Raw genomic sequence first — 10,155 nt, 5'->3', positions numbered from 1 at the left:
GCACGTTTGGGGAAATACGTATTACATACTCTGTGTGTGAGCATACTTGCAGTGGTCTCAGCTGTTCCCCATCTACAAAACAAGTTACCAGGAGGAGAATGGAACTTCATTTGCAAAGTAATAGCTTTCAAATGAAAAGAACTCAAGTCCTTCATTTTATTATTATTGCTATACGTTTCAGTGCCACACACTCTAATAGCACCACAGAGAGAGAGAAGAACCCAAACTTGAAGAGACTACAAATTGTGAAGCAATTTCTGACAGCTTTACATAAAATAACTCTTCACAACTACTCCTGTGTACGAACAAACAAACAAAAAACCTGTAATTTTTGCCAGGAAAGAAAAGAATGGAGACTGATTAATGCCAAAAACTGTTTGTAGACGTAATGACCAGGGAAAGTATTTAATTTTCTTACTTCTCTAATAATGTTAAGTAATCCAGTGTATTGCCTTTTTAACACCTTTTTCTAGAGCTACTCTAATGTGGCATGTTTTCTTTGACATTATTGGGACTACTTCAATTTGTGCCAGATTCTTTTCTACTATAACATTCCCAAGCACAGATACCGTAGCTTCATTGCCAGTACAGAAACTAGGAGTTTGTGGCAAAGCTTAACACAGAGGACCATATTAACATCTTATTTTAATTTTTGGTTTTCACATTGGTAGCATCAACAAAACTCAGGGAGCTCTAGGGAGGACACTTACATACTTCAGTTGTCTTTTTTGCTTGGTTTTGTTTTCTGGCTATTACCCCAAGTTGCTGTTTTTATTTCAGGTGTCAGAGGCCTGAGGAGCTGTTCCTGTATTGGTTTTGCATGGCATGGGGTGGCCTTTGTGAGGAGAAACCAGGGAATGCCCCTATTGTGGACAGAACCAGCTACAAACCGGACTCACTGAAGGACACACCTGAGGACATCAGCCAAGCTGGGGGAACCTCTGTGATAACATATTCAAGAAAGGATAAAAAACGTTGCACAGTAGTTGTGAGACAAAGGAGTGAGAAAAAAAATCCTGTAGACACCAAGGTCAGTGGAGAAGGAGAGAGAGAGGTGCTTCAGGTGATGGAGCAGAGATTCCCCAGCAGCCTATGCACAAGACCATAGTGAAGCAGAAATTCCCTGCAGCCCATGAAGTGTACCACAGTGAAGCAGGTAGCCCCTGCAGCCTACGGAGGACCACACCACAGCCTGTGGAGGACCCCATTCTGCAGCAGGTAGATGTGCCCTGAATGAAGCTGTGGCCCACAGAGAACCTATGCTGGAGCAGGCTCCTGGCAGGAACTGTGGCCCGTGAGGGACCCAGGCTGGCGCAATCTCTTCCTGAAGGACTGTAGCCCATGGGAGGGAAAAATGTGAGAAGGAAGAAGCAGCAGAGATAAACTCTGTTGGACTGACCACAACTCCGCAAATCCCCATCCCTCTGCATCACTTGGGGCAGAGAGGAGCCTTGCCTGGCATGGAGGGGGCGGGGGGACAGGGGGAAAGTGTTTTTCATTTTGTTTTTGCTTCTCACCCTCTCACTCTGTGACAAGTGGTGTCCCTCAGGGGTCCATACTGGAACCAGTACTGTTTAATATCTTTGTCAACGACACAGTGGGATTAAGTGCACCCTCAACAAGCTTGCAGACGACACAAAGCTGTGTGGTGCAGTTGATGTGCCTGAAGGACAGGATGCCATCCAGAGGGACCTGGACAGGCTCAAGAATTGGGCCCATGAGAACCTCGTGAGGTTCAACAAGGCCAAGTGCAGGGTCCTGCACTTGGGTCGGGGCAACCCCCGGTATCAATACAGGCTGGGGGATGAAGGGATTGAGAGCAGCCCTGTCGTGAAGGACCTGGGGGTACTGGTGGATGAAAAGCCGGACATGAGCTGACAATGTACGCTCACAGCCCAGAAAGCCAACCACATCCTGGGCTGCATCAAAAGCAGCGTGGCCAGCAGGGCGAGGGAGGGGATTCTGCCCCTCTACTCTGCTCTGGTGAGACCCCATGTGGAGTACTGCATCCAGCTCTGGGGCCCTCAGTACAGGAAAGACATGGACCTGTTGGAGCAGGTCCAGAGGAGGGCCACGAAGATGATCAGGGGGCTGGAGCACCTCTGCTGTGAGGACAGGCTGAGAGAGTTGGGCTTGTTCAGCCTGGAGGAGAGAAGGCTCCAGGGATTTTAAGGAGGCTTGTAAGAAAAATCGTGGAATCGTGGAATTTTCAGAGTTGGAAGGGACCTCTAGAGATCATCTAGTCCAACTCCCCTGCTGAAGCCTAGGGCAATTACTCAGGACTGCATCCAGGCGGGTCTTGAAAATCTCCAAAGAAGGGGACTCCACAACCTCCTTGGGCAGCCTGTGCCAGTGCTCTGTCACCCTCACTGTAAAGATAGGGACAAACTTTTTAGCAGGGCCTGTAGCAATAGGACAAGGGGTAATGGCTTTAAACTAAAAGAGGGTAGATTTAAACAATATATAAAGAGGAAATTTTTTACAATAAGTGTGGTGAAACACTGGAACAGGTTGCCCAGGAAGATGGCAAATGCCCCATCCCTGAAAACATTCCAGGACAGGTTGGACAGGGCTCTGAGCAACCGCATCTAGTTGACGATGTCCCTGCTCATTGCAGGGGGGTTGGACTAGATGACCTTTAAAGGTCCCTTCCAATCCAACCTATTCTATGATTCTATCAGTCTATGATTCTATGATTTTTAATTGGCAATAAATTAACTTTCTTCAAGTCAAGTCTGTTTTGCCCATGATAGTAATGGGTAAGCAATCTGTCTTTACCTCAACCCACAAGCTTTTCTGTCTTATTTTCTTCCCCTGCCCTGTTGAGAAGGTGGAGTGAAAGAACAGCTGGGTGGGCATCTGGCAGTCTCCCAGGGTTAACCTGCCACAGGTCCTTAAGTACTTTTACAGACTGGATTTCTTGGGACACTTCACCGTCATGGATCCTTCTTTCCCTACTAGCAGTAGAGATTAACTCCAAAAATGGCACTTACTGCATCTTCCTTAGACACACCATATTCTCACATTCATTAGATACTTCTATTTAGAACATATTCAGCATTTACCTTGATTTACACCATTTGACAAATATTTTTTCCCATGTAGCTTTACTATACATATGCTACACACAGCTGCATCATCAGCAAACATGTTTGTTACATTTGCTGCTTACTTTAAGGGGACAAAATAGGGAGCATCTGAAATTTCATCCAACTCTAAGTAATTTCTGTAATTGAATACAGATGATCTATGGATATATACTATGTTTCTCATCTGCATCAAAAATTTTAGAAGGTGTTTTATTTGTACCAAATCCCCATTTCAAGCATTTATGACTTGGTTATAACCAAGAAACAGAACCAGAAAATCTCTTCTCATCCTCCCATTGTCTATTCAAAATTTATTACACAGTAAGATATACATCATTTTAAATGATAACTACTAGAATTAGGACAATTAAATTTCTGCTATACCTATTTTGCTTTCTGAAGAAGTTAAATTCATATTCAAAATCATACATGTAGATGTTACCAGATCAAAATGATATTGCTGGTTAAATCGTGAAAATGATAGAACAAACCTGTAATGCCCAACAGGCTACCTGTCTTCTGGTACTGATCTGGAAAACAAAATGCGATAATTCTCTGTCAAAATTCTCATCAGAATCATATGTGTGAACACTAATGGGGAAAAACTTACCCAGGGTCATTAAGTTCATTCCCCTGATACCATGAGTGTCCCACCAGGAATGCCTTTTAGAAACTTGCCAAACACCGTCCTAAAAGCAGCTAGTTGTTCTTCTAATTTCCACTTACATTTATCACTGTCCACCTTATCACCACCTACTGTCATCATAACTTTACCTTTCATAATTCTTCTTTTCTACTTACCACCTGAGATATTAATAGAAAACTATAAAATCCCCCTTTCAGTCTTCATTTTGCTAAGCTAAACAAGCCAAGCGCTTTCATTTTCTTCTTATATGTCCTCTATTTTCATTATTCTAATAGAAATTCTTTGCACTTGTTCAATTTTAATTTTTTCATTACTGAATATGAGTGACCAGAACGGCAAACAGTGTTTCAGGTAAGGCCTCTTCAGGAACTCCACAGTGATATTCATCCCTCCCTGGATATATTTGGATTGACAGACTGGGCAGTTATCTTTTTTCTTCCTTTTTTTACATTAGCAACATTTTTCAAGTTAACCACTTCCTTCTCTAATTTAAGCCATCACTTATTAGGTGTTACTATGTTACTATATGAAATTCTGTAATGAAATCCAAATATGTGAGATCCAATATATCACCTTCGTTTAGAAAATCTAATACCCAATCAAAGAAAGTAGTAACATTAATTTTGTGCAATCTACTTTTCAAAAGCCACTGTAGCATTTTAGTCCCATTTTAATCCGAATCTTTAAATTGCATTCTGTCTGTAGGCTTGAAGGCAACTGTGTACAGTTCTACTGACCTGCAATTTTCATGCTGACTTTTGCCTGTTTCTCAAATACTTCTTCATTTTTAACTCTGGTGGCCTCTGGAACACCCCTTTGCTTTGTTTAAAATATTTGATACAGAAGCTACAACAGTTCTGAGAATTCTGAGGTGGAAATATCTCATCAACCCCACTTCAGTGTACTAACAACTTGAATTTCTAGACTGTTTACAGGCACTGCAATTTACATGGTCTCCTTCCATTACCCCTCTCACCTCATTGTCACTATTTTTATTGAGAAAGCATGCAGTTAGTTCTGGGTGCCCGTCCTACGGGATCATTTATTTTCACCTGTATAAGTCTTCATCTTCTTCCCCTTAATTTCTAAATTAAGGGGAAAGGTGCTTATTCATCCAGCTAAATGTCTAAGTTTTTTCCTTAGTTGGGGTATATTTTCCCAATAGATTCAGCAATTTACAAGCGTTCTCCATATTCAAGTTCCTGAGCTCTTCAGGATAGCTGAATGTATTATGTATTTTCTGTTTGAAATTGAAAAACACCCTATTATTCTTCCATTGAATTTAAATTAAATTTACTAATGATCACTTAATCCGTAGTTACTTTCACTGACCTCTTCTTTTATAGTCACAGAATTGTTTAGGTCAGAAGGGATCTCTTGAGATCCAGCCCATTGAGTCCAACCCCCATACTCAAGCAGGGCCAGCTACAGCAGGTTGCCCAGAACCACAATGCCCTCTTACTCAATGAAATCAGTTAAAATAACACAATGTCTTATGGTTTCAGTGCCACTAGGCAGCAAAAACATCCTGGAATGCAAGTACTAATAAAAGATACTATAAAACTCACTTTTATTTGTGTTGTTTACTAGTATTAGTCATAGCTAAAAAAATTTTGAGACCCTACAGTCTGTAGTCAAACAGCTACTCTACCAACAGTGTAGTGAAAAGCACCTAAAAACCTATCGGTATGTTTGGAGCTTTGTAAAAGCACAGTCACTGCAAGTCATATGCAAAATAACTTAAACTTAATTTACTCTCAAGCTCAGCAACAGAGGACAACAGAGTAAGGTGCAAAAGCTGGTAAACACTCAAGCTGTCAACCTGTTAGAAGTTGTAGTCACAGCAGTAAGTCTGATACAGACAAACCCGGGATCAACACAGACAATGTAGATTTGATATCCAGTCTTAATATGTGTCTACCTGCTGGAGAGCCAAACTGATCAAATGGATAACTGCTGCTCAATCTAGCATCACATTTGAAGCCGTAGCGGCTTTTCAGATACTCCTTCAAAAATAAACAGGCTCCCTCTAGTCTTCCTTATTGTAAAGCAAGTCAGGCAGACAGGGTTATTTAAGACAGCAGCAAAGATCATTTTTTGATTTTTATACTACTAGTCAGAAATCACATGAAAAACAACTTTTTTTTTGTGTTGGTGCATTAGTTCTCTAAACCTTAATTAAAAGCAAAGTTTTGATTTTTCTATTTGAAACAGAAGATGGTTTGTACGTTCACCTACATACGTGTCTGTGCACAGAGATGCACACATGCACACACTCATTCCCTCCCCACAAGCTTTGTATCATACAGAACACAAGAGGTAAAAAGCCCAAAACTTCCTCCTGCTGCTGTGCTGGCTTTGACAGGGTTAAGCGAGCGCTCCTCATATTGTACGTTTGTACTGCCGGTTCAGATAAATGGGTTTCATTTTATTGTTTACTTGTACTTGATAAGGTTCTTGGATTGATTCCGGTGGCTCACAATGCCTTCCAGGCACAGGATGTTATTCTTACTACTGCATCCAATGCCTTTCATAACAGTGGTTTTCTCCAAGAAAGGCAGTCATTGTGAAACTAAAATGTCAGCAAAATCAGTTTCTCCATTTTTGTAAAATGAAGGAGATTCTGTGAAATGAAATCAATTCTGGGCCAGCACAATAACCATAACAACCAGAAATATCAAGAGAGCTGGCAAAAAAACAATTATTTTTTCCCTCTTCTATCAGTGTTGGACAATATGAAGGCACTGTGGAATCCATGATTCACCTTGTTAACCCACAGCTAGAAAAGTATCTAAACATGTTTCGAATCACAGAAGCTGCTTTCACAGAGCAAGCAAGTTTATTTTGTAACTGAATCAATTAGCAGCAGCAGCAACTCAGGTTCCTATAACTGAAAAAGTTTGTCTCTCTCCTCATTCTTCTTCACCTCAAATACAGTTAATATTAATGTCCAGTGAAGTCCAAACTTGCATGACTTTGCACTGGGAAATACAGTGAATCTGATTATGTCAACAGAAGAGTAACATCAATACTTTTTGCATCCCTTTCTCACCTTTGTCACTGACTCGCATAGTCTCAAAATATCCATATACCTCTGTATACCTTCATCTTGCGTACCATCTGTAATGATGGATACTAACATCTAATTGCCTAACAGAAATGCCAGTAACATTCCTCACTAATAATCAACTATTTTAAGAACTTCATTTTTTAATTAATTCAAAGACGCCAGAGAACTAATTTATTATCCATGCCGTCTGGTGATTGTTTTGAACCTCCAAGACTGGGCCCATCTTTCTGGAGCACACAGAAATTCTTACTGGAATAGCCATGCACAGTATTTCTGCTTATGATCTTATCAAGAAAATGCAGAGGTCATCAAAATAACTAAAGTTTTAAGATATTTTCCTGCTTTCTGTGTGAATTTGATGAATACTTTACCTACACAAATTTGTCCCTAAGCTTCAGAACTAGAGAACCAGCTCTGGTTTTTATACATATAACCTGGTCAAAATCTGCTAGGACTGTTTTAAACTTCTCCTGACATTTTTTTTAATCTCATCCAGCTCTTTTCTCCATGTTAGCCTGTTGTAAATTGGAGCTGGCTGCACAAAGGAACCCCCACTTCCCAATAGCAATTGTATTACACCACCTGCCTCACGCATCCTGCCTTCCTAGGGAATCCTGCCCCACGGAAAGCACCCGAGACCTAACTGCAGAAGTAGTCAATGCTGACAGCAATATCTGTGAGCAGCAGCCCCCCTCATCAGCCACAGCTACCTTTACCAGAGCTTACCAACCTTGTAGCATAGGGAACAGAGCAAATCCCATGTTACCTCCTCGGCTTCCACAACTCAGTAGCCTGTGTGCTCACATAACGTTAAGAAAATGGTTGTTAAAGTCAATATTCTCACCTGTGAGCTATGAGTCGCAGTAACTGCTAAAGAAACACTAGGGTAACCACAGCAAGTATGACAGGGATCACCAAGCAGAACCTTTACTAACCTAAGAGTAGTATTTACTAGGACTAAACATGCTGCCCACAGAGCTCATAACCTGGTGAGCAGGAAATGCCAAAGACGGTGTTTTCAATTGTGCCTTTCTTCAGAAGTTACATCCTCCCTCCCCCAAGGTCCATGGAGGCAACAAGCCTTGGTGAGGATTCACACCGCTGCATCCTCTACATGTATATAGAATGGACAGTAGTAACTGGTGCTCCTCAAATCAAATTGATAATAGTTTTTCTAGGCAAACTGTAATAGCATCATATGGAAAACATGAAAGCCCTCCTCAGAGCACCGTTGTCACTTGGCCTCAAATACTGGAACCAGGAGATACAGACTCAAAACCCAACAGAGCAGGGCATCAAATCCTGGTGCTGACACACTGCATGATCATTTAAGTGGTATGATAAAAAGGAGTGTGATGTTTGGGTCAAGGGATTTCTGTTAAGTGTGCTAGTTTAGAGATATTTAAAAAAAAACCCACTCCTTGGCTTACTGTAGAGCAATATGTTCAGCACCATCTCCTTACATCCAGGGCCAGTTCTCTTATACTCATGAGGAATTTCACACCTGTGCCTGAGCTTTCCTTTCAAATTAGCTGCTCATCAACTCTATTACTAAACAAACATGAAGCAGCTGTAGTGCTCAGACTATGATTAAAATTAAACCCTTCAAATCCAACCTAGCTTAGAGAACCTCTGTACAGTTGTTCTCAATTGATTAACTCCAACTGGCTCACTACTAAAACTAATCTATTAATTTAGCAGTCTGAAAAAAGCTTCAAATAAAGAATTGCACATAAAGGAGATCCATATGATATTTCAAGTAAAACACAAAAAGATTATGCCACTAAAATACTTTAAGAAAAATAAATAATTTACAGTTTTAAATTGCCTTTTTTTTTTGCCTTAGAGCAGTTAAACCGTGGATTATTTTATTGATTCAACATTCATTGTTTTGCTTTGCACAGCACTGAAAAAACAGAATAATGCCCTTATCGGTCTTCTAATGGAGGTAATGGAAGATGCTAGGAACTACAAACCAATCAGCCCACTATCAGCTGCACGCACCACCACCTGTGGCAAAATCCTGAGTGCTCACCAGAGGGCTGGCTTGCAACAAGGCTACAGAATAGTTTTTCGATCCGAGTTTTCCAGAATGCATACCCCCTCTGTGCAGTCAATGAAATAAAGGAAAAGACAAATAGGGCTGATCCATATGTCTGTATTATCCTGTTTAATCATGATGTGATGCATAAAATTATACAGCTAGAAAGCCAGCTACACAGTAGGCAAACAAGTCTCCTGCGTGAACTTTCAAATGTTTCAGGAAACCCTTCTTTGCCTTTACAACTTCTCCTTAAGAGAAAATACTAATCTACATGAGGACTGCAACTCATAAATATGAGCAATGCTAACCCACTCACATACTGTCCTTTTCCTTGTTTCTATTTTACGTTGAAAGGTTTTGCCTCAAGATCCACATCATTTTTACTGGTATGACTAAAGGGCTGGATCCTCTCCATGTAATGTTCTAGTTAAATTACCGATATTTCACTGGAACCTAAACAGCCCCATAAACATACCTTCATTAGTATTCTCATGACTCTGTTCTCCACCTGCTCACTGACTTCAGCATTTAAAGTCTGACAATATCTTGCCACAAGATGGAGCTGGGTGTGGATTCACTTTGACGCTGTTTCCATCCCCACCTATCCATCACAGCCTATGGTACATGCAAAGCACACAACCTCTCAAAAAGAAACTCACAATGCCATTTAACAGTTATGAGACAACAGCCTGAGGCATTGCATGATCCCAGCACTAGGGATCTGTCTCTGAGCCAGATGGACACATCATGGTCTCCAAAAACTGGCACACAATTGAGGAAATTGCCTGATTCAGTTCTCAGGATTGTAACAGATTTAAAAGCATGCCAAATTAATGTTAAAAAAAAAAAAAAGAGAGAGAGAGAGAGGTCTGTAGTGCTTTTATGGGAGATGGAAGAAATAAAAGGCAAAACTTCTGTGGCTTGAGTATGCTTCAAGGATGAATGAAGGCACCATACAGCATGCAGCCTGTGTAGGCTATTTTACTACCCTTCAGAAGGAAGAACCAGGAGACCCCAAGGATCTGACCCTTCAGACATCACCCAAAAGGATGGCTACACTGCATTTCTCATGCCAAGAACAGCTGACAACCCCTGCAGTAGCCAAAACCATGTCACCAATCCAGCCAGGATTATTCCCTAGCCTCTCTGCAGAGAAAAGCTTTGTTGAGGCATAAGACAGTACTATGCATCCAGACAAAATAAGTACTTTGTCACCAACATCAAAGGAGGCATTTGAAAAAAACAGCTGCCTCCAGCTGCTCTTCCTTTTTCTACTAGCAAGGGACCCACGGGTAACCTTTAGGAA

This window comes from Vanellus vanellus, assembly GCF_965231255.1.
Source record: "Vanellus vanellus genome assembly, chromosome: 4".
NCBI classification, from domain to species: Eukaryota; Metazoa; Chordata; class Aves; order Charadriiformes; family Charadriidae; genus Vanellus; species Vanellus vanellus.
The sequence above is the reverse complement of the archived record's forward strand: the minus strand, read 5'-3'. Positions refer to the sequence as shown.